This window comes from Lathyrus oleraceus, chromosome 5 (assembly GCF_024323335.1).
Source record: "Lathyrus oleraceus cultivar Zhongwan6 chromosome 5, CAAS_Psat_ZW6_1.0, whole genome shotgun sequence".
NCBI classification, from domain to species: Eukaryota; Viridiplantae; Streptophyta; class Magnoliopsida; order Fabales; family Fabaceae; genus Lathyrus; species Lathyrus oleraceus.
This window is the reverse complement of record NC_066583.1, coordinates 356,618,485-356,643,825: the sequence shown is the minus strand read 5'-3', so window position 1 is coordinate 356,643,825 and position 25,341 is coordinate 356,618,485. Positions and strand designations below refer to the sequence as shown.

At 38.1% G+C, this 25,341-nt stretch overlaps 1 long non-coding RNA gene across 4 annotated transcripts; it reads right to left on the bottom strand.

Moving 5' to 3' along the window:
• Window positions 1-22,407: 22,407 nt before the first annotated feature.
• On the bottom strand, window positions 22,408-25,103 carry LOC127078933 (uncharacterized). Of its 4 annotated transcripts, none has more exons than XR_007787887.1 (4): window positions 23,592-25,103; window positions 23,223-23,482; window positions 22,899-23,136; window positions 22,408-22,690 (listed from the first exon to the last, which is right to left on the bottom strand). It is a non-coding gene; the product is annotated as an uncharacterized LOC127078933 (long non-coding RNA). The 4 variants fall into 4 exon arrangements; XR_007787888.1 differs by having other exon boundaries at window positions 23,223-23,756; window positions 23,859-25,103; XR_007787885.1 differs by having other exon boundaries at window positions 23,223-25,103.
• Between the last annotated feature and the right edge of the window lie 238 nt (window positions 25,104-25,341).

The window sequence follows — 25,341 nt, the reverse complement described above, 5'->3', positions numbered from 1 at the left end:
TTTAAGGGGAACCCAAGCTACCGACGTGCCAAAACAGGATTGTAGTTAATCCCACCACATGTACCAAGAAGAGGTACATTGGAGAATTCGCCACAAGAGTCAATAATTTGCACACCATCATACACATGGTTATACCAAGAGATATCATCATTAGTGAGAGACATAAGTCTCGTGGACCACCGTAGATATTCCTTGTTCTCCTAGAAAGCGACCGTCTGAGGTAAGTGAGAAATAAACCACTTATACAACAGAGGCAAACAACACACAATGGCGCCACCACCCTTTGCATTCCTCATATGCAAAGAGAAGTAGGTATCGCCCAACAGAGTCGGAACGGGATTAAGAGTAGAGAAGATCCTAATAGTGTTCACATCCACAAACTTGTCGATGTTGGGGAATAATACTAGCCCATAGATGAGAAGTACAAATATGGCTTCAAAGGCATCCTCACTCATGGCCTTCCCATACATAGTAACTTGAGCAATGAGGAACTCAGAAGAGAGACCTTGAATTCCTCCTTTGGTAGTCATATGAGCACCAACCAGAGATTCATCTATGTGTAACATGTCAGCTATCTCTTGAGAAGTAGAAATACTCTCCAAGCCACTGAACGACAACTGGTCTAGAATAGGTATACCCACAAGGTAAGCATACTCCTCAAGGGTAGGCAAAAGCTGGAAATCCGGAAACGTGAAGCAACGGTACAAGGGATCATAAAACTGCACCAATACACTCACCAATCCTTCATCCACCTGAGTAGTCAGAAGAGGAAGAAGCTTCCCAAAACGAGCTTTGAAACCCAAAGGATCTAATACATAAGATGTCAAATTCCTTAACTATTTCAAGTCTGGTTGCCTGAAGCTGTACTTCTTTGTATTCCTTCTTTGTCTTTCCATGTCTGAAAATTTTGCAAATAAACCCCTTAAGTTCCTTGAAAATTTTCTTATTTATTGATGATATGGATGCAAATGGGGGCATGAATGCATGAATACAACAATCACACTCAAGGATCAAGCAAAGCACACCAAACAAAGGTCATGGGATGGATCATGTTATCCTTAATATCAACCATCCATTTTGGTGGATTATGGTTTACACCTTATCAACACCCAAGTTCCATTGATATTAAGGATACCTGAACGGATCAACCATGAATCAAGGGTTTGTTGTAAGTCACGGGCATGGAGTTAGGTTAAGAACCACCCAAAAGGGAGTGTACTAAGGTTTAAACCTGCCAAACATGTTCTACAAAAGGTTCCCATAGTCATCATCCCATCTTTCGGATATTATTGGAGAAAGACTACTCGTATTCCGAAAATATTCTCAAGAGAGACTCTTATGAGTGTAGTATCGCATAACAATCGTATCAAATCTTACACTTGAACGACTTTCGCACTACATCCTAAGAATAGGCCAAGATGGGCTTGGTAAACTAAGGTACTTGGCTTCTAAGGTCTATATTGGAAAAATTAATGTCTAACCACAACTTACTTGTGTGACATTATTGATCCCAACATAACCTCCACCAAGTGAATGGACTTGCAAGTCAACTTGCTAAGGAATAACTTCACACAAGTCGACAAGACTATGCCATTCTCCTATCCTAAGTGCACTCGAGTTCGGGTATAGAACTCATCTCACGAAGATCACCAAGCATACAAGGAATTAATATTCAAACAATTCAATCATTACATACAATACAGTAATCCCAAATTGTACAAAAATATGCCACAAAACAAATATACAATACAATACAACAAATATGAAAAGTAGGCAAATCCCACTAGGCAAATTATTTGTCCCCAGTGGAGTCGCCATTTTCCTGTAGCGGGGTATTCGTTACCATTAGATTTATTGACTAAATCCAAGGTAAATCATACAAGTCGAGTCGCCACCGCACTTCTATTTATCCAAAGGAATGGTTAGAAAGCGAACAAAAACCTAAAAGTTTTATCGAATCAAAAACTAGTAAAAATGTCAGAGATCTGGGTAAGGGGGTTGGTTATGCAATGGGAAGGTGTTAGAAACCCAAAGCATCCTAGGTACTCCTAGGGAGCCCTTTTCACATTTGTTGTAAGGTTGTTTTTTTTTTTTTTGAAAATTTATTTGTGCAAACATGATTGAAGGGATGAGAAAAGAATATACAAATTTATTTACATTTTGTGTTTGAATGGATGAACCCATTGCCTACGTACCATCTTAAAAAAATATTAGGATCAAAACCTCGTAGTTCGGGGTAAAAAAATTCAAAAAAAAGTTGGTGAATTGATTGGTCCAAAAACCTTAAGGTCTTTTGTTATCAAAGGGAGAAAACTCAACCTAAAACCACAAATCCACCATGTGAGGATAGCTTCAACATGCTAGTGAGGGGTTAACCCTATAATAAGCATGGAAGACTCATTGTCCATCACTAAGGATAAAGGTGAGTATTATATCTAACTCAAGGATAACTCAAACCTAATAGCTAATGGTTATAAAAAAAAAGGGTTTGATTAAGAAGGTGGCCATTGAAACCACAAAAAGTATTTGAATGGGTTATATTTACCAATTAAAAGTATTTACAAAAATATGGTTAAAGTGGATTAAAAGATTCAATTCAAAATAAGTGTTATGAAAAATAAGTTTTGAAAATCAAAAGCATAAGGCTTAGGTTTCTAATGTTGAAAACAAAAGTTATTGTTTGCACAAAAAGTTTTGGCTCGGGTTAGAATGGGGAAGAAAAAAAAAGAAGGGTTAAATTCCTAAACATACAAGAGATAAGGGAAAAGAAAATAAAACCACATTAGAAGTTCCCCTCTTGAGATCATATTGATGATCCAAGTAGCTCCCATCCTTTGGAATAAGCAGTCACAAACAAATATCTCAAGCCATTAAGCACAGGTAATCGGAATAAACCTCCAGGGGGTATCCCACAAATAAAGTGGAACACCAGGCCATCTCTGCAAGAGTCCTGTGAGCCCTCACAAAAAACTCAACAAACAGGTTAGAGAAACAAGATAGGATAATCAAGAGTTGCCCCCAAATCAAAATGTAACCACATGAATCATGCCATTAAAATTCACAAAAAAAAGCTCACAAAAAGCAACCAAGGGTAGGAGGCCTAAACCTCCTATCAAACACATGCATCAAAAGGGTATCAAATTCACCCATAATACCTCATATATTCAGAAAATTCAAATTGAAGGCATAAAGATGATGGATATAGGGCAAACCTGATTGGAGAGATCGAATGAAATTGAATTGCACCGTTGGGTTTGTAGAGCAATCTGAGGGTTTGCCTCTGGAGGTTGCTCTGAACTCTGTCAGCTCTTCTCTCACTTTCTTTTTCCTGTCAGGGTAATAGGAATGGCCTCCTTTTGTTTCACTGAAACTCTGAATTTATAACCTGGTTTTAGTGGACCTGTGGGCTCAAATGAGAGAGGCCCAAGTCCAATTTTTTTTTGTTATATTTTATTTATTTATTTATTTATTTATTTTTCGTTTTTTGGTTTTTTTTTTAATTTTTTTTTAATTTTTTTTTAGTTTTTTTTAGTAAACAAAAGTAAGAGAAACAATGATGTATAATTCAAGCATGCTTGGTGATCTCAAACCAATCACAAGGAGTCCCACCCAAAGACAAAGGGAACCAAGATGCTCATGATCCTTGAGGCTGTGCAAATGCAATGTTAGGATGCTATGAGGGATCTTAGGGTCAAAATTGGGGTCATACAGCATATCAAGACGCATCACAGTCAAATTGGGAACTTCTTTCCAGAATTTCACTATAATTATCGAAGCTAAAGTTGCAAGAGCATCTGCCATTCAATTTTCATCTCGAGGAATATGATGGAACTCAATCTTTGTGAAGAAATTTGATATCCTCTTCGCATAATCTCTGTATGGTATCAAACCAGGTTGATTCATCTCCTATTCACCTTTGATTTGATTCACAACCAAAGTTGAATCTCCATAGTGTAGCGGGGTATTCGTTACCATTAGAGATATTGACTAAATCCAAGGTAAATCATAGAAGTCGAGTCGCCACCGCACTTCTATTTATCCCAAAGGAATGGTTAGAAAGCGAATAAAAACCTAAAAGTTTTATCAAATCAAAAACTAGTAAAAATGTCAGAGATCTGGGTAAGGGGGTTGGTTATGCAATGGGAAGGTATTAGGCACCCAAAGCATCCTAGGTACTCCTAGGGAGCCCTTTTCACATTTGTTGCAAAGGTTGTTGTTTTTTTTTTGAAAATATATTTGTGCAAACATGATTGAAGGGATGAGAAAAGCGTGTATGTTTATCTAATGTATTACTTACTAAAAGAAGGGTCAAAAGAAAATGACTCGCACGGACGTCGCATCCACTGCATACGTATCTCATCTGAATCTGAGAATCAGAGTCTTCGTAGCTCGGCTACCTATGGGTTAAAGAGGAGTGTGCTCACTAAGACATCGCGTCTTATGCCTACGTATCTCATCCGGGATGAAAATCAGAGCAAAACGTAGTTCGACCACCTATGGGGTAAGGGTTGTGTTTTGGGGTGAACGACGTTACTACGCAATCTACCGGATGCTCGACCTTTGGAGACTTACTCGCCTGTAGTAGATAACGTGTTCTTAGGAGAAGAAAAATCAATGAGTTTGGGGTGTTTAGGGATGCTCATGCAAAAAGGCAGTCATAGATGAAGGAACCGCGCTACCTTAAATGACATGCCACAAGAGGCTATATGAAACCTAAGAAATCGGTAACATGCGGGAAAAGTAAAGGGATTGAGAGATCTACCATACAGATAAAGATCCGAAGTAACAGCAATTAGATAAATAAGAAACCCAAAGACTCTTCCAAGCTAAACACCATCAAAGAAAGTGAGTCAGTACAGGTAATCGGAATAAACCTCCAGGTGGTATCCCACAAATAAAGTGGAACACCAGGCAAGCCATCTCTGCAAGAGTCATATGAGCCCTCACAAAACAAAACTCAACAAACAGGTTAGAGAAACAAGATAGGGTAATCAAGAGTTGCCCCCAAATCAAAATGTAACCACATGAATCATGCCATTAAAATTCACAAAAAGCTCGCAAAAAGCAACCAAGTGTAGGAGGCCTAAACCTCTTGTCAAACACATGCATCAAAAGGGTATCAAATTCACCCATAATACCTCATACATTCAGAGCATTCAAATTAAAAGCATAAAGTAATGGGAATAAGGCAAACCTGACTGGAGAGATCGAATGAAATTGAATTTCCCGGTTGGGTTTGCAAAGCAATCTGAGGGTTTATATGAGATGGAATTGGCTCTTTGCAGATGAGTTCCTTTCAGTCTCTGGAGGTTGCTCTGAACTCTGTTAGCTCTTCTCTCACTATCCTTTTCCCTTCCAGGGTAATAGGAATAGAATAGAATTTTGTTTCACTGAAACTCTGAATTTATAACCTGATTTTTGTGGACCTGTGGGCTCAAATGAGAGAGGCATAAGTCCAAAATTTTTAACATATAATTGGAACAGAGGCCAATCTCGATTCGCAGCAATAGAGAGCAGGAGACGAACAGACTTCATCTTGGCTACCGGGGAAAAGGCTTCCTCGTAATCTATCCCATATGTTTGAGTAAAGCCTTGACTAGCCTGACCTTTTCTTCCTTTCTCCCACAAAGCTTCCCTTCACAACCAGTCCCATATCAAAATAGTAGAATTCGAGATGGGGAGAGTCAAAATGATACAAATGCGCATTTCCTCTCTGAATCGAGAGGTATCAGATCGAAGTCACATAAGTAATGTTTTATAAAAAAAGTTATTTCCGGGAGAACAAAGTGGATTTATGAGAAAATTATGGCATGAGAGGACCAATGAGACAGAACACTGTTGGATGCATTCCTTCGCTAGCAGGGCTTCGACCTCATCATGAAAGAGCATATGGTTGGTTGAAGCGCAAGATTGGCAGTATCCTCGAATTCCCGGAAACAAAGTTATCCATTTCGAGCAACTATTAGTGCAAACCACTTGAATACGAATGAGATCCATAATTACACCATTTCATATATAATAGTTTAATGAGAAAAGAAAGAAGAGAAATTTACTCCTCGCCCTGCTCAATTACTACTGGGATAACAGGAATAAGACGCCGGGGGGAATTAGTCACTAGTAGGTTGTACGTATTGCACTTAGTTCTCTCTTGTTACCATCTTAGACTCCGAGTTCTTCTAACTGATTACAAGTATATCTAACCCTAAAAGACCTCGCAACTTGAAGGCTTAGGCACCTTGCTTTAGCTGCTTTCGTTATTTCCTTACTTAACTTGCCTCACTGGCTAGATACCTTCCCAATACTTTACTTGAATGTGAAGGGATAACAAGTACTTGCTGCTTGAGAGCTTTCCCACTTTCAACTGACGCGTAAACTATCTCCCTCCCCTATAGCGAGCTAAACCATTCCTACTCTACTATAGTCTTTGTTTGTTTGCTGGCACAGGTAGTAGAGGCATTCTCCACTCCATATGTAGAATCTGAAAGTTAAAGGCATCATTGGTAGGCCAAGAAGTTATCAAAAGGCCTACTTTACAAACAAAGGGAAGGTCGTTTCCGGGGAACCTTGCAACCTTGCGGTTCCCGGTAACCGGCCGCATCGGCCCGGTAACCTTCGTTACCGTCGGTTCCCGCAACCAAGCCAAGCCTTTTGATTATGTCTTTCTGAAGGGCTTGCGGTTCATTACACCAAAGGCTTTCAGTGAACTATTTAAGCTATCGAGAGAGTACCAAATGCTGACGAAGGTTACCGACTTTCGGTGGACACGGAGCCAACGAGTCTTTAAGTAAGTGGGCGTTAAGCGTAACGAGTCTAAGGTTACAGAAGCGTTCGCCAACTTTGATAGGTAAACGCTTTGCAAGCAAATAGAGCAGAGAGCTTACCGTCTGTTTCTATTAGAGTCGCGAGCTTGTTGTAGTCGATCCGTGAAGGGAGAACTTGCTGCTTACTTGCTATATCCCCGCGTTCTTGCACGGCTCATTCTTCGAGCCCTGCTTCTCCCTTCCCCCTCTCCCCGTTCGTTCTACCTTCCAAAAGCCGTATGGAGTATAGCCAAGTGGTAAGGCATCGGTTTTTGGTACCGGCATGCAAAGGTTCGAATCCTTTTACTCCAGATTATGAACACCCGATCGAATCTGTCAAGAACGAGCTGACGATTGCTGAGGAAGCGGCTGATTGCAGTCCCTGAGCCCAACCCGGGAGGAATGCACGGTTCCCTGGCGCCTCATGGGACGGGCGTTCGCAATCCCCCTCACTCTAATCTAACCCTCGCCCTCTCCCCATACGAATTTTAACTACGATCCCCTGGAGCAAAACGCTTTTGATACACTTTTGAATGCTGTCACCGAAAGTGTTAAAAAACTGACGGTAACACATAATTTTCCCTGCCGGAAAACTGAACATATTCAAAAATAGTCGAGCAGGTCATTCATTAGGGATCCGACGGATCTACGTTACATGATATTTATTCTGATATTACGGAGTATGGCTTTGCCAGTAATTACTTTCACGAGGCATTAAATATCCTCTATTCTATTGGGGGCCGGGGGTTGGTGGATAAAGATGGACAGTAAGGATTGCGTAATATCAATTTTTCGGCCTTGCTCGCTTAGGTTCCTATCGATTCTCCCCGGATTTTAGGATCACCTTTGACCTGCCCGACATGCTGTTGACTTGGAGATTAATTCTTCGGTCGTACCTTTTGCGATCGTTACGCTTGGCTTGATTGTTAGGCTGGGACCGAAGAAAAGTAGAAGCCTCAACCGTGTCGAAGGCATTATAACTACAGTACGCTACCTATCTTTTTCCCTTCCAGGGTAATAGGAATAGAATAGAATTTTGTTTCACTGAAACTCTGAATTTATAACCTGATTTTTGTGGACCTGTGGGCTCAAATGAGAGAGGCCCAAGTCCAAAAATTTTCTGTTATATTTTATTTATTTATTTATTATTATTATTATTTTTTTTTTTCGTTTTTCGTTTTTTTTTTTTTTTTTTTTTTTCGTTTTTTTTAAACACGTGGGCTTCGCCTAGCGAGCATGACAGTTCAAGAAATTCCTCTGAGCGTAGGTGATTCTGGTGGCTTTTCTTGGGACTCGCTAGGCGACCCATTCTGCTCGCCTAGCGAGCATGACAGCTCATGAACAAACTTTTACTCCTTCAAGATTAACGTTTTGACTGACGAATAGACCCCATTTGAACCTGTTGGAAGTATCTCAAGTCATTCCCTTGTGTTGACTGATCATCTAAATAGAACCCACAAAGTGTCTTGGATGATACTCAAGCTTCAAACAAAAGATGTTAGTGACACATTTTTGTGCTTTTGGTTAGTAAACAAAAGTAGGAGAAACAATGATGTATAATTCAAGCATGCTTTGTGATCTCAAACCAATCACAAGGAGTCCCACCCAAAGGCAAAGGGAACCAAGATGCTAAAGATCCTTGAGGCAATGCAAATGCAATATTATGATGCCATGAGGGATCTTAGGGTCAAAATTGGGGTCTTACACATAGACGTCAAGATATTTAATTATGAGATCAATGGCTTCTTCAAGCACCATAATGCAAGCTTCATACTCAGCCATATAGTTTTTACATTTTAAGGTCAATCTAGCTGTAAACGGAAAATGAGTGCTTTGAGGAGTAATGATACTTGGCCCAACGTTATTACCATAAGAATTAACAGCTTCATCAAAGACCATGCCCAAACGAGAACCAGGTTTTGGCCCTTCTTCAAGCAATGATTCATCACAATCTTTCATCTTCAAGTACAAAATCTCTTCATCAGGAAAATCATACTGCTCTGATTGGTAATCATCAATAGGTTGGTGAGCCAAATGGTCAACCAAGACGCTACCTTTAATAGATTTTTGAGATCGGTATTCAATATCATACTCTGATAACAACATCTGCCAATGAGCGATCCTCCTAGTTAAAGCAGGCTTCTTAAAAATATACTTTATTGGATCCATTTTGGATATCAACCAAGTAGTATGATTCAACATATACTGGCCTAGACGCTTAGCAACCCAAGCTAATGCGCAACATGTCTTCTCAAGCATACAATACTGAGACTCACAATCGGTGAACTTCTTACCGAGGTAGTAAATTCCATATTCTTTCTTCCCAGATTCATCTTGCTGACTGTAAGACCCTAATTTTGATCCTAAGATCCCTCATGCAATTCCATCATAAGCATAAGCATTGGGATCACACCTTGGCATCCTTCTTACCCCTTTTCATTGGGTTTGTTTTGGGAGAGATCACCAAGAAATTTGTGATTATATCATACTTGTATATTATCATTTTTACTAACCAAAATACCAAAAATATGTCTTTGTATCCGTCTAACTCTTTTGTAGTTAGGGCATGATCTCCTTGATTCATTGATGACATCTAGGGTTTAAGACCCTCATGAACAAAGATCACAAACAAGAATCAATTCAAGAATGGTTATTAACATCATATATGAGTCCCAATGTTCTCTACATGATATATTGATCAAGTTTTCTTCAAAAGTTTGAGGGTGATTTGCCTTGGAAACCCTAGTTTGACTAGGTATCTTGAGTAACTTCTCCAATAAGCTATCTCACCAATTGATCAAAATTATAAAGGGACACTTCAAATTTCATCATATTATGCATATATGATCTACCATGAGCCAAGAAAGTCAAGAGAATTGAAGATTAGCAAGTTGGTTGATGGTGGTGGGCCAGATGATTTCATCTGATCAAAACTGGATCCCCCTAGACCCTATCTCCTACAATTTGCACCATATGAAAATGATCCCAAGAGAAAACTTACTCTAAATGACATTACAAACAACTTTCATGTTGAGACCTAGATCTAGTTTGTCTTGGAAAATCATTTTCTATGTTGAAACATTATAGGTCATTTTGTCTAAACCCTATTTTGAAAGTCAACTTCCCAAGGCCATAACTTGCTCAATTTTTATGATATGAAAGATTTACAAGTTTCACAATCAAATTAAATGTGTCTACTTCAACTTTTATGTTTGGAGTGGGAGAAAATTCAACTTCTTTTAACATGTGATATGAGGCTACATTATGGGTCACTTTTGACCTATACCATTGATCAAGAGATTTTTCCAAACTTCAAAAATGCATAACTCTATCATTTCAAATCCAAATGAAATGAAATTGGTGACCATTTTGAAGGTCTTTGAGATAGATATAATTTTTATGAAGACACTTTTCTCATTTGAAGCTCCTATAAAAAGTTAAGCAAGATGGAATATTGAGACATATGGCTTGACACTTAGAAACTTTTTGATATGTCAAATATTTCCATGCTTCCACCTAAAATATCTCCACGTTCCAAGCTCCAAATGAAAAAGTGTTCAACATCAAACTTGTTCATCTTGATCTCACCTTTCTAAAGAGATAAAATTCATGCATTTTGGATGAGAAATGCATAGGCTGCGTATGGCTTAAACAGACTGATATCATTTGGCATGGATCAATATTCAAGTGACAATGCACATGTACCTTGCAATCCAATCCATCTCCAAAGCATTTAATAATTCATTTTGGACTTTCAAACCATCATTCCATGGGCCTATGCGCGCCCATGCAACATGGCATCATCATTTTACCAAAATTGGAAAGTGGAGAGAGTGTGCAAATATCATTTGATTTCAGCTATAAATTGAGGCCCTTATGCTCAGAATTAACACACACATTGCGCCAGCTTTGAATCTCCATTGAAAACCCTTCACACTAAGAGGATAACCCTGATAAATTCATTTGAATTTGAGCTTGAATCTCCACTGTTTTGGAATTCAATTCTCCAGGAATCCATTGCTTCTAAGCCTTTCCATTCCTCTCCTACAAGCAATTGAAGTGAAGCCAAGCACGATTCAGATCAAGATCTAGCAAGCTCAGACCTCCATTGAAGGTAATTTGCAGAAATTTTAAACTCTTTGATTCTCCTTGATTCTTGCTCAATTCCATTGATTCTTGAGTTGCCTGAAGTCCTACCAATGTAGGCAAGAAGATTGAGTTTCTTTGAGGCCAAATCGAAGCAACTCAGATCATGAACCTCATTTTTCAATTCCACATATCTCCCAATATAGTTGGAATTGGATGAAGTGGAGGTGATATTCGTGCTCAGTGATGTTTTCTCTTTAAAATCATGTCCCTGTTTGGAATTTTGGTGATGGTTCATGTTGAGCAGACCGATGAAGCTCACCGGAGCTCTGGCTCCGGTGATGATGTGTCTTGAGTCTAAACCGTGTGATCCATGTTCCACGTTTTAATCGTAGCCGTGCATTGTGATTACTCATGTTACAGCGCGTTTGACTAAGGAACACATGGAACGCGTGTTTTGGATCATCAGATTTGCCACCTCAATTAATGAGGGAGATCTGATGGTCCACGTATTTTTGAATTTTTTGAATTTCATTTTAATTCCATTTTCTTCAATAATTCATAATAAAATTAATATTGATCCAAAAAATGTGGGACTTTCACCAAAAAATTTCAAATATTCTTCTCTTTCATATTCTAAATTAAAATTATTTTTTGGATCATTATTAATATTTTTCATGAATTAATTGATTTTTTCATTTGTTTTTAACTGTTTAAAAATATTTTTAAGTGTCCAAAAATTATGAAATTTTTCCTCCAAGGTCCTTTGACCTTGTTTGACCTATGATAAATCTTATGGCCATTTATTTGGTGTTTTGATGAGATTTTAGGATTTAGACAAAACATATTTAAATTTAATACATTATTTTACTATTTTTAATTGAATAAATGCAATTTAAATTGTGTTGACCATTTGTATTGACTTATTTGAGTTTCTTATTTGTTGTAGGGCCTTGGTCAAGGTTGATTTGACTTTGTCAAGTTAATATTATTGGATTTAGGGGATTGATGGACTGTACATTCCATCTCCCAAAATGAATAAATAATATTAATTTGGTAAAAGTCCTCCTTTGACCAATTTGTGATCTCATTCATCCCTTTCCCTCTTCATCTAACTCCCCTTCTTCATACATTAATTTCCATTTGGCCAATGACATCTCCAAGTCCTAATGCTAGTTGATTGTAAGATTAACATGAGTATGGATGAGATTAGGCCATACCTTTTGCATATTTTTTGTGTGTGGTATGTTTAATGAGCATAGTTCATAATACTATGTCTCCAACATGCATTAACATAAAAAGTTTATTGTTCGGCCTCAAATAGTTGTGACTTCTATATAAGTCCAATTACGATTGCTTAACATAGCGCTAAATTTGTGACATAAAAGGCATAAGCATTCTAGTTAGTGAGATTGTAAGTCTCCCCTCTTCCATGGTATTGTGTGGAAACTTGGCCTTCTTTCCTTCCTTTGGAAGATGTTTTGGTTCAAGGATCCATGCTTGTGGCAAGTGGGTTGAGTGTTCTCCAAAGAATGTCTTGAAAACAAAAAGAAAAACAAAACTAACTACTAACTTACTAACCATTAACTTTTAATTTCAAGTCTTTACTTTTATGCAATTTACTTTTAGCACCTTATTATCATTAGCCATTATACATATCATTCTAATTGTTTATTTTAATGTAATTTTTACTTTGTCCATTTGGACCATATTGTGTGATATATTTTGTTGCTTTTCTTGTTTGTGTGGTCTTTGACCATTAATGCACATAATAATAACAAAAACCCTAAAAGACTCTTGAGTGGACTGTTGTTTTGATCTTGCCCAATTGGACTTAGAACTTAGGCAACATTCCTTTGCTAATGGACTTGGCCAATTCCAATTTGTTAAAGAACCAAGTGCTTTCAATTTGAATTCATCTGATACATCCTTCAAGATCTCTCCAGTTCATCTGCAACATTGATCATTGTTAAGTTGTTATGTTGAACCTGTGACTTATGGAATTCATCTGCTACATAGGCTATTTTGAAGAAGATCATGAAATGGACAAGCTTGGATGAGGCCATCTTTATTTGATGCCTTTGCTCTTCAAGATTGATATAATTGTGCATTTGTGTATTGCTTGATTCTAAAAGTCCAAGGGAATTCTGGGCTTCTATTGACATACTTGTCCATTGGATAGCTCCCATTTGGTCAGATCTTTTCAACTTTAAACTTTTAAATTTTTATATATATGGTAGTCTCTTCATCTTCTCCCTATTTCTTTAATTTCAAAATCCCTCCCTCCATTTTCAAAACCTTCTTTGTGTGAACTACTTTTGTTCTAAACTTAGACCACTTTTGCAAAAAGATAGAAACTTTGGCCTTATGCCATTGTATTTTTCAAACTTACTTTCTTAAATCAAACTTGTGAATAAACTTAACTATACTTGACTTAAACATTCAAAAACCCAAAAAGAACTAACTCATTCAAACCATTTTCAGGCTTTAGTGCCTTTCAAACTTAAATTTTTCTAAAACTAACACAGTCGTTTTGAAATTTATAGCACGAACTACGAGGTTTTGATCCATCATTTATATTTTGGTACGTAGGCACAAGACCGAAGGTCTTGTCAAAGAAAAAAATATAATTAATGAATTATTTTCTCATCCCCCCATTCTATTTGTTTGTAAACATCACTTTGTACAAAATACATATGCACACAAAAAGGGCTCCCTAGGAGTACCTAGGACACTTTGGGTGCTAACACCTTCCCTCTGTGTAACCAACCCCCATACCTGTGATCTCTGACTTTTATTAGTTTTTATTTGAAAACTTCCTATTATTTGGGTTTTGTTCGTACTTTTTCCCTTTTCCCTTGGAAACAATAAAAGCACGGTGGCGACTCTTGTTAATTAATCTCTAGCTTGTCAATAGCTTGATGATCATGAAAATTCCCGCTACAGAAATTAAATGGCGACTCTGCTAGGGAGTAGTCTCCAGTGGGTTTAGCCTACTTTTTGTGTGAATATATTTGTATATATGTGATGTTTGTATATATGTATGTGTGATATAATCTGCTTGTTGTGCTTGGTGATCTCTGAGTGGTGAGATAAGTTCTAACCCGAACTTGAGTGCAATTAAGATAGGAGGATGGTATAGTCATGTTCGACTTGTGTGGAGTAGTCCTTAACAAGTTGGCTTGAGACCCATCTGCTTAGTGGAGACTCCTTTGGATTTGGAAATGTCACACAAGTATTTATGGTTAGGCATTACTATTTCTAATTGGGTCTGAGAAGCTTAGGACCTTAGAACACTTAACCCATCTTGGCCTATTTAGGACGTAGTGCGGAAACTGTTCAAGTGTAGACTTGATAACAGTTGTTACGTGATACTACACTCAGACGAGTTTCTCTTGAGAATATTATGGGTCGATGAGTCAGTCATCTTAACCTGTAATATCCGATAGATGGAATTAAGACTCTGGGAACTTTTTAGAACATGATCTACAAGTTTTATCCTTAGTTCACTCCTTTGGGATAGTTCTTACCGAGACTCCATGCTCGTGACTTGCAACAAACCCTTGATTCTTGGTTGATCCAATCAAGTCTTGTCAATATCAATGGAACTTGGGTGTTGATAAGGTGTAAACCATAATCCACCAAAATGGATGATTGATCTTGACAATGACTTGGTTCATCCCTTGACCTTTGTTTGCCTTGTGTGTGATCCCTTATTTGTGATTGTTGCATTCATGCATTCATGCGTATCATAACATTCATCACACAAAAATTTCAAGGAACTAAGGTATTATTTGCAAATATTTTCAGACCATGGATTATGGACGAAGGAACACTAAGAAGTACAGTTTCAGATGTCCCGACTTGAAAGATTTAAGGAAGCTAGCCTCTTTTGTATTATATCCCTTGGACTTCAAACAACATCATGGGAAGCTTCTATCCATTTTGTCTGCTGATGTGTGTCGCATCCTGCGAAAAATCAACCGGCGAGCCTAAAAATAAAAACACACAGAGCCGCCACTAAACGTTATTTATCCCAAGATAGGGAAAGGAAACGCTCAGAGAAACCTGGAAAGACATGGTCTCGCGACCAGAGAGAAAAGGTTCGGGAGTCGGTTACGCAAGGGGAAGGTATTAGCACCCCTCACGTCCTAGGTACTCCTAGGGATCCACGTTCTAAGAAAAGAAAAGGTTGCTAAACATCACACACACACACAAGGGAACGCAGGTGGGGTTAAGAGAAACGGGCTCGATAAGGCGTCGCACCTTATGCCTACATATCTTGTCTGGAACAAGAATCAGAGCCACTGTAGTTCGGCTTACGCACGCCAAACAACACAAAACAACACAAACATGCAAGGGTGGCAAACATGGAGCCCGACAACCACTGGATGGAATTACGTCGGCATCCGAACCAGAACACACTCAAAAGGGCAAACGTGGAGCCCGACTGCCAATCACTGGGCTTACGTCGGCATCCGAACCCAAACATACAGTCAGATAACAAGTAAACACACACAAAAGAAAAAAAGGTTGCCCGGAGTGGTCTCGCACGACCACCTGCCTACATACCTCGTCTGGCACGAGGATCAGGGCGATGTAGTTCCCCTGAAAGGGACTAAATTGCTAACCAGAAACCGGGGAAAGACACGCGACTAGGGAGCTGAGACTCGAGCCTAATGTTGTCATGCATCGTTAACCCTAAGTTCGGTTTTCTATCCTACTTGCATAAGCAAACTAACCTAACCAGGAAAGAAGCTAGCACACAAGCATACAATCATATATCATCAAATGAGAACAGGTATCTCAAACAAGCATGTCAATCAGATATCCACATAACACGCACTATAGCCAAACAAGGGGGCTCAATCAATGGGGTTTGACCGCCGAAGCGAGTCGTCTGTACAGGCTGGTTTTGCTCTTAACCTTGCCATTACGAGGCTAAGGTGAAGCAGATGAAAGGATGAAGTGAGGATCAGACCTCACAGCTCTTATCCCTAACCAGGGAGAGCTGACAAATGAGCATGGGTCCAGAATAGGGGAACCCTTCTATACTCGATGACTCTGACACAATGTGCACTGCACAAGATCTTGGGCTTTTGATCTCAATGCTACAACCATGTAATGGGAGCAAGGAGAAGACTCACTGAATAGTGGGGGACAGGTTGCTTGTCCCTACCTTCCACCAATTGCCTTCTTTGAAGGACTTTTCCTGCTTGGGCTTGAAAAATAAACATACACAAGCATTGCCTCTTAAGGAGGACTTCAGACAATTTGCCCGGCCCGGTAACAGCCGGGTCTCCAGACTACATGAAGTAAGAAGGTTATACCTCAAATGCAAGTTGCTTAAGCAAAGCAAAGCAATAGTTCACAAGGAACTGAGCAACTAAAGTACCTGGAAACAATCAAACTCAATCAGTATTCAATCAGACAAATTGTACAGCATCCAATCAAACAGTTTAAACAATACAACACAAAGCAAGCTCAAGGCTTAAGCCCAAGCTCCAACACCTACAAAACAATGTTATGTTAGTGTACAAACATCAATAACATCAATCAAAATTGATTTGGACCATTATCCACAAGCATTGCTTTTTGATCCTGAAAAATCAAGCAAATATTAGTAACTAGACCACTAGGCCAAGCCTAGGGTCCAAAAGCAAGAAAAAACTCGAAACAGCAAGGTATTCACCATCCAACATCAAATTATCATCAAACAAGAGCAAGCATCATTGGTCTCATGTTTATATCATCCATCAAGTTCAATTCATGCACAAAACAATCCATATTGGTTCAAATGAAGCACCAAATATACAAACAGAAGTATTGCATTCAAAGCCATGCCAAAACACATCAAAAAAATCTCAAATTAAATACACATAAACAGGGGTCAATCAAGGTCTACCATGTCAAATTTGAGCTCATTTGGGCAAATGGAACCATGTCAATGAAAATCAACAAAAACAGACACCATTTCATGCTTCAATTCATACCATCAATGCATACATCCACTTCAAAAATTCATATCTCATTGAAAACAAAAAAGAAATGGATGAGACCAAAACAAGGAGGTCCTAAAATGTGTCTAGTTCATGCATATCAAATTTCATGGCCATACAATACCATATGAGGATTTCACATCAAAATTACAAACCTATGTCATATGAGCTTGCACAAATGATCTCCAGAAATGAAAAATCATGGTCAAATAGAAAATGCAGTGAAAAATTCTACAAAAATTCATACAACATCACAACATGCCAACCAATCATCATGCAAAATTTCATTTTATTTCAACATGTATAGGTCACTCAAAAAAATCCTGCAAGTTGACATAATAAGGTGTGACACAAATTGTCACACCTAAGTTCCAGAATTTGCTGCTCTCTAACCAGGTATCCAAAATTCACGAAATTTACATATAAATAATCCTCAAAGAGTCAAGAACCACCACAAAAATTTTCAAGAATTTATTTTATGATATGAGTATTTCATGATCAAATTGCAAAAATGTATCAAAAATGGACATACATCGGAAAACCCTAGGTCAAATAAAATATTCCCCAAGCACAACTTTGACCAATAGGTCAAAAAAAACCTACACTCACCAAGGAAGCTATAGAAAAAATTTCCATATTTTTTGGATTTTTTTTACTATTTTTTATGAATTTTTTAATGTGTTGGTGATTTTTAAATAATTATTTAGAACTAATATTAATTAATTAAATTTGTTAATAGCAGTATTGCAATAAGTGGAGGCGGGAAACATGTCTTGAAACTGGACCAAACCAAAAACGGATCAAACTGTAGAATTTTCCAGAAAATTGCTTCTTCTCCCTCGCGCGCCATTACGCTCCTGTTCATCCTCCACTTCCAATTTCGACTTTGCTCATTTCTCCACCAAATCTCACAAATTAATAACCGTTGGAATCGTCTCACCATGTACATCTCAAATATGTAATTAATTCCACCTAAATCCTAACACAGCTCACGGATCGATCGAATAAAGTTTCTCACTCAAAGCTTCGAGTCGCGATTCCTCTCAACTCGCTCAACCATTTTATAAACCGCAAGCACCATTGGATTCTACAAGAAATGCACTACACAAAGCACCTATCAATCGAACAAAACAGGAGATTCGAAATTTCGACATACCGGCAATGGCAGTGCGTAGATCGCGGCTTTAAGCTCCAACTCTTCAAAACAGATGCACAAGAAGTATATAGAAGGTGAATGCTATGCTCCGTTTCAATTACTTCCACTCCTATTGTCCACAATTCAGATTTGCCATGGATGATGAGGTTTTGAACAGTCACGATTTTGTGATCTTTGGATGATGAAGCATGAAAACAGATGGAGTAGAGGTTTAGGTGAGTTCAAATCAAAAGCAATTTCGAAAAAAGGTTGAGAAATGGTGAAGAATTCTTGATTTGAAGATGTTGAGTTCTTGATGAAAATGGAGAGAATGAAAAGTTTCTTGATCCAACTTTGGTAATTGTGAGATTCTGTTATGATTAGGAGATGATTTTGATTATATATGGATGCTTAATTGTAGCTCTAATCACATAATTAGCAAAATGACATGGTTAATGGAAATTGTTATTTTTGTAAGTGAGGGCAAAATGGTAACTTCCACATGACAGCACATGCCAGCTCAAAATTGGTTCCAACATGTCCAAAACACCCTATGTGAAGTGTAGAAACAATTCCCATTGCAATTGGTTGCTTAAATCTCATTTTCACTATGTGTATGTAAAGTATCCATTTTTAGCCATTTCATTCTTCATGCCAAAACTCAAACCATGTGCATTAACCATGAAATGAATATTCAAACACACTTAAAATGCCATTCCTGAGGTGTTGGAAAAAGTCCCATTCAAAAATTCCCAATATTTTGACTTTTGGACAATTTTGCCCCTGGTCCAATTCAGCTGTCCAGTTGAAAAGTGACTTTTTGCCTTGGCCATTTTTGAACAAATCCAATGATGCACCCTCAAAGTACATGTCAAATGGAGTTTGTGCATATAAAGAACTTGCAATTTGGACAAACCATGTGGAAGTTATGGCCTCCTGATTACGGTCTTTTCTGAAATTCAATGAGCCATATTTTGCAAACCGTACATTGGATTTTCAAGTTCTTGGACTTTTTGGAAAGGTGAGAACAAGACCTACATCTGTCATGTTGAACAATTTTTCATTTGAAGCTTCCTTGGACTTCTGTTTTTGAGGTCAAAAACTTTCCACTTTTGGAAACTTCTATTACAAGTCAGTTGCTATTTTTGGCAGTTTTTGTCCTGACTTGATTTTCTTCATTCTTAAGCTTTGAGATGTCATATAACACTTGTTCCAACATGAATGAAGTGTGTCTAACTCATTTCCACCTCCAAATTCACCAGATCATGTACAGTTGACCACAGTTGACTTTTCAACTGACAGATGAATTTGTCAATGCATAGATCAATCTGAGCCCCAATCTTCAACTGAAATGGCTCAAGGGTGAAACCCTAGCCTCAATTAGCTCAATATAATCAAAGAATGAACCCCATAACCATCATAAACCTCATCTCCCGATTAAACCCCGACTGGCCCAATGCAGCTGATTAGGGTTGACCAGTGGTCAAAACCCTAATCTCAAGGAATCTTCTTCAATCTTCTGATGACATCCAACCATGATGATGATGATGTATCATTGCAATCAAGATGAAGACCAATATCCTTGGAAATCATGAAACCCTAATTCACAGTCCAATCCTCAGATGGCCATGATCAATCAGTAAACCCTAGGCTTGCACTTTGACTTCCTCATCTTCTGATCAAGACTTGGGAGAATAGCTTGCACAATGTAACCACATGATATGCAATATGAAATGCCTAATGACCTAAAATGAAATGCAAATATGTTAATGCTAGTCCCAAGAGAGGAGGGCAAATTTTGAGGTGTTACAATGTGGTTGAAGGACTCTTGAGTGTGTTGGTGCAGTTCTATGATCCTCTCTACCATTGTTTCACTTTCCCAGATTTTCAGCTTGTGCCTACCCTGGAGGAGTATTCTCATCTTTTGGGGATACCTGATGCTAGTAGAGTGCCTTTTAGTGGATTGGAGGAGATTCCCCAATCTAGTATTATTGCTGAAGCTCTTCACGTGAAGAAGTATGAGATAGAGGCTCATTGGGTGAAGAAAGGAGGGTTATTTGGGTTGCCATCTATTTTCCTCATCAAGGAAGCTACCACTTTTGCTCAAGCTGGTAGTGCGGATGCTTTTGATTCTTGCAATTTACTTTAATGCACTTTAATTCTTGCTTATTTATTCATATTGCTTTTTACTTTGCTCACTTGAGCACATATTTTATGTTTATGCCATTTTCCTTTTTCTCATTTGAGCTCATTATTGTGTATAAATATATTGTTGCTTTGTGATTGTTTTGTCTTTGTTTATGTGAATCCAATGCAAAAAGGAGAAAAGACTTAGAATTAGGACCTTACCTATGCTTAAAGGAGTTGAAGAGCAACTAGGCCTCATGCCTTTAGAATGCTAAACTTGTTGAAGAGAAACTAGGCCTCATGCCTTTAGAATGCTAAATCTTAAAGTTGACTTCAAAGGACCCCTAATCTAAACTCATTCTTTGTCCGTTCCTCTTATTGTATTGTGAACTTTTTGATGTTTGCTCTTGTGTGATAGGGATTCCATCTTGAGATGGTAAGAAGGACCATTGTCATGAATAGCTATGTTATGAGAGACAAGCCAAATGGAGATCCTAGGAGCTTGAATGTATATTTGTTTTGATTGCGTATTGCTTGCTAAGTCCAAAGGAAAGGAGCATCTTGAATCATCTCTATGATTTCAAGAAAAGGAACTCCAAGGGTTTTATCTCTTCTCTTATCTTTGCATGTTTAGGACTAGCCCTTCTCTTCTTCTCCTCACTCTAACCCAAACCAAACTCATTTTGTGCAAACTTTGACATTTTTTTCAAACTAGAAACCTAGGCATTATGCCTTTGATTTTTCAAACTCTTTTCATTAATACTCATTGTAAATGAACACTTAATTCATACTTGGATCTCATTTTGTGAATACTTCTAACTTGTAAATACAACTCACTTCAAGTTGTTTTTGTGGTTCCAATGGCCACCTTTGTTAAAACTTTTTTTCATAAACATTAGCCATAGGTTTGAGTTATCATAGTGGTTGATGTAAACCTCACCTTATCCTTAGAGATTGGACTATAAGTCTTCCATAGTTATTATAGGGTTAACCCCTCACTAGTATGTTGAAGCTCTCCTCACATGGTGGATTGTTGGTTTAGGTTGAGTTTTCTCCCTTTGATAACAAAAGACCTTAAGGCTTTTCATCAAATCAATTCACCAATCTTTGAGATTTTTACCCCGAACTATGAGGTTTTGATCCTACCTTTGTGATGGTACGTAGGCAATGGGTTTATCCATTCAAACAACAAAATTGTAAATATGTATATTCTCTTCTCATCCTCCCAATCTTGTTTGCACATATTTTCACAAATACCAACCTACAATACTCATTTGCAAAAAGGCCCCCCTTAGAGTACTAAGGATGTTTTAGGTGCTTAAAACCTTCCCATCTCATAACCAACCCCCTTACCCAGATCTCTGACATTTTTATTAGTTTTTTGATTTGATAAAACTTCTTACTTGGCTTTTGTTCGCTTTTTAGCCTTTCCTTTGGACAAATAAAAGTGCGGTAGCGACCCAAATTGTATGCTTACTTTTGATTTAGTGAATAAATATAAAGGTAACAAATACCCCGCTACAGGATCCAACAAGGTGCCATCTAGGCAATCCTCAGTGGTCTTCAAAACCCTAATTCTTGATTGTATGATGGTGGGATCCTATAGAGCTTCTCTGGGCCTTGTCTGGGCTATCAAAACCCTATTGAGGGCTCACATATTGGAAGACTTATTGTTGAAGCAACTAGTTTGATTCAAAGGACTTACATGAGGGGTAGGCCTCTTGGAAACCCTAACCAATAAGGGTATGGTCTTTATGGACATTGTGGCTGACTTTTCATCTGGATAGTCCCAAACCCTAGTTTCATCCTTTGTTTTATCCTTGACATGATTGGGTGCCATTGCTTGATCCATGTCCCCCATAACCTTTTGTCTTGGCTCAATCCTATGGTCCCATAACTTCCATTATTTGCTCCAACCATGCCATTTCATCTGATCATCTCAAGTACATGGTCAACTTTTGGTTTGTTTTCATCTGACCATTGGTCTTGAATCCAATTCATCTTAGTCTTAATGCGTTATTGTTTTGTCCATGAATTATTGGTGCATTCATGGCATTGTCTATCCAAACCACTAAAACCTATTGTATTATAATCCAAGTGGTGGTTATGTCGATTGAGTCATGATTAGTGTTTCATTCAAGCCTTACCCTTATTCATCAAGTCACAACCTTGTTTATAAACCATGTCCATATGACCATTCCATTTTCCAAGTCATGTCCATGTTCATTTTAATACAAATTCAAGTCAAAACCAATCAATCTCATCCAAATAATCATCTACATTGCATAGAAATATTCACTACATCAAAAATTACAAAAAATTGGACATGTTGACCAAATGCTGACTTTTGTCAACAATTGACTTTCTGGTCAACTTTGACCAAAGTCAACTTAACTCTTTTTCCATCCTAAAACCCTAAAATCCTAAAATCCTAATCCTATTTCTCAATCTTGGTCCTTTGGTTTTCCATTTAGACATGTTGCTTCAAAACTTCAACTTGATGTCATGTTGTCTTGTTCAATCAACGTCCATATGCATATGACCTACATAAGCATGAGCCAAATCAGAACATGAACTCCATAAAGTCATGGCATAATAACTGATGTTAGAAGAAATGAATTGAGATGGGTCACAAAGCCATGACCATGAATTGAAAATCACGAAGCAAGGCATAATATGAAGTAAGAATTGCAAAGGCAAAATACCAAATTCTGGAACTCAAGTCTTCCAACCTGTACATGATAACCATACCTGCAGAACCTGGTTATGAAATTATGCAATATGCTGCAGCAGTCATCCATAGCAAACTGTTCATCCTGCAACATTCATAATTCACTAGTTCAGCTTCCATATTGCAACATACATAGACCTGCAGCAAGCAATTATAATCATAACATTCAGTCCAATCATGCTGTAAGCACATATCCAAGGCCATCCTACAACATTGCAGCAGGTAAACCAAGCTTCCTGTAAAACCAATTCAGACCTGCTACAAAACACAGAAGCAATGGTCATCAATAAATCTGTAAAACATCTACTACAATACAAGCTCGAACTAGTTCACAAAATGCTTACTGCTACATCAAAGGCCATGGCAGAACATAAGAATACCACTGCAACCTGAGGTCAGAACCTGCCTAGTAGAACCATCAACAATGCAGCCTGACCATGATACCTGCAAGGCATACCAGCAAACCAAGCCTACAGCAGGACCATGAGCAGACCAATATAGCATAATAATGGACCAACAGAGACAAAACCTGCAATTCAAGCATCAAGGCCATAATGCAAATAGGTCTCAGCAGAACCAGTTGCAAAACCTTGCAATATAAAACCTGCAGAAACAAGGCCATACATGCCAAGTTATCCAAAAGTTAGCAATGAAAACAATCCTGCCAACAGAAGCCATGAATCATACATACACCATTGCCAAACAAAGACCACCTGAATCCATGCCTACATGACCAATATGATGCATACTTGCAAATGAATCATGCCATAAAGCATATGTAGACATGAGTCATAACCTGCTTTGAAACAAATCCAAAAACCATTCACAAAACCATCTGCAACACATTCATTCATCCTAAGAAACAATGAGAAAACACCCTGCATCAACATAAAACAAGGCCATGATATTTAATATGCAGCATGCCAATGATTAACCTAACTTGACATTGCCAAACCTTCAGAACCTTCACACTTGCATACCTCTAATGCATCACATATGACCAATGCAAACCACCCTGCCAACATCACCATCAAACAACCTGCTACTGTGCATCCAACCATATAAACCCTACAATAACATAACCTAATACCTACACAACAATTCAACATCAAGGCATTGCAACAAAACCAAAAGTTAACTAAACTCATTCACAAAATTCAATTCACTAACCAAGTTGGCATTAAAAGGAGTGGACCTGTTCAGCATGTCACCACTCAGGTTAAGCCAATTTCACTTAAGTTACAACATGCCATAACCAGTCAAAGAAAAACAATTCAGATTCACTCATCCTAACCAATTAACTAACTAGAACAATCAACTAACTGCCAACTCAGTGAGTTAACAAAATGAACTCACTGAGTTCATCTTAACCAACTCCTAAGCAACTCCAAACTGGTCCTAACTAATTCTAGACCTGAATCCAAACCTATTTTAATCCAAACCTAAGTCCTATCTAACCATCATCTCGTTTGTAGTACCCTTGGAATCATTATCCTCAAGCTCCTAAGCACTCTCTAAATTTCCTTTCTCTCCCTAAACCTCACTACACGCATAATCCCAAAGCCATTGAAGCTCACCATTAGAGCTTCAATATTGCTTATGCTAAGCCTCTCCAATTAAATACCAAAGCATTCAATTCACCATTTTTGAATCCAGAAGAAAGAGAAGATTAAGAGGTTACAATCAGTACAAGGAACAAGCATTCAAAAGCATTACCTGGAATCAAATCATCACAGTCTCTAACTCCGGCAAGGTAATTATGAAAATCTTTTCATTTCTTCAATCCTTGGCTACTAGTATGTATAGAGTGTTGAGAGGATTCAAAGCCCTCATCCTAGAGGCTTTGAATCATTGAGGTTAGAATTTAATTTTAGGATTACATGTTAGAGTTCTTGGAGTGGAAAGGTTCTGTTAGAGTTGTGGAGTTCCATTTTCTTGAAATTGTCCAAAGATTCTAGTAGAGCGTGAGGAGATGTACATTTTGGTAGCTCCGATTTGTGTTTTGGTGCCCATCGCTGCCGGGAGCGACTTCCGGTGCGGTGGCCCATGGTGGAAGTTCGGCGAGGTGATCTGAGAATGGCCATGAGTGTGAGCGCGTATACAACATTCAAATTTCTGTTGACTTGGGGGTGATCGTGACTTAGTAAGTCTATGTGAATCTTGACTGCAAGTGCACAGTCCTATCGTGTAGTTTTAAAGATTATCGAACCCACAAAGACTAATAATCGAACGTATCGTGGTCTAATGTTACTATGTAAATCTAAGGCGAATGATTGTTCTAAGATTGGAGGGATGAAGAGAAATAACTATAAAATAGAATAAAGATAAAGATATAAGATATAAGGGATATCGGTATGTAATACATCAAACCTCGGGGATTCGATAGATAGTTGGTGTAATCTTATTGGTTAAAATATTCTTTAGTAGAAATTATTTATAGAAAGGACTTAGTCTCATACTCTC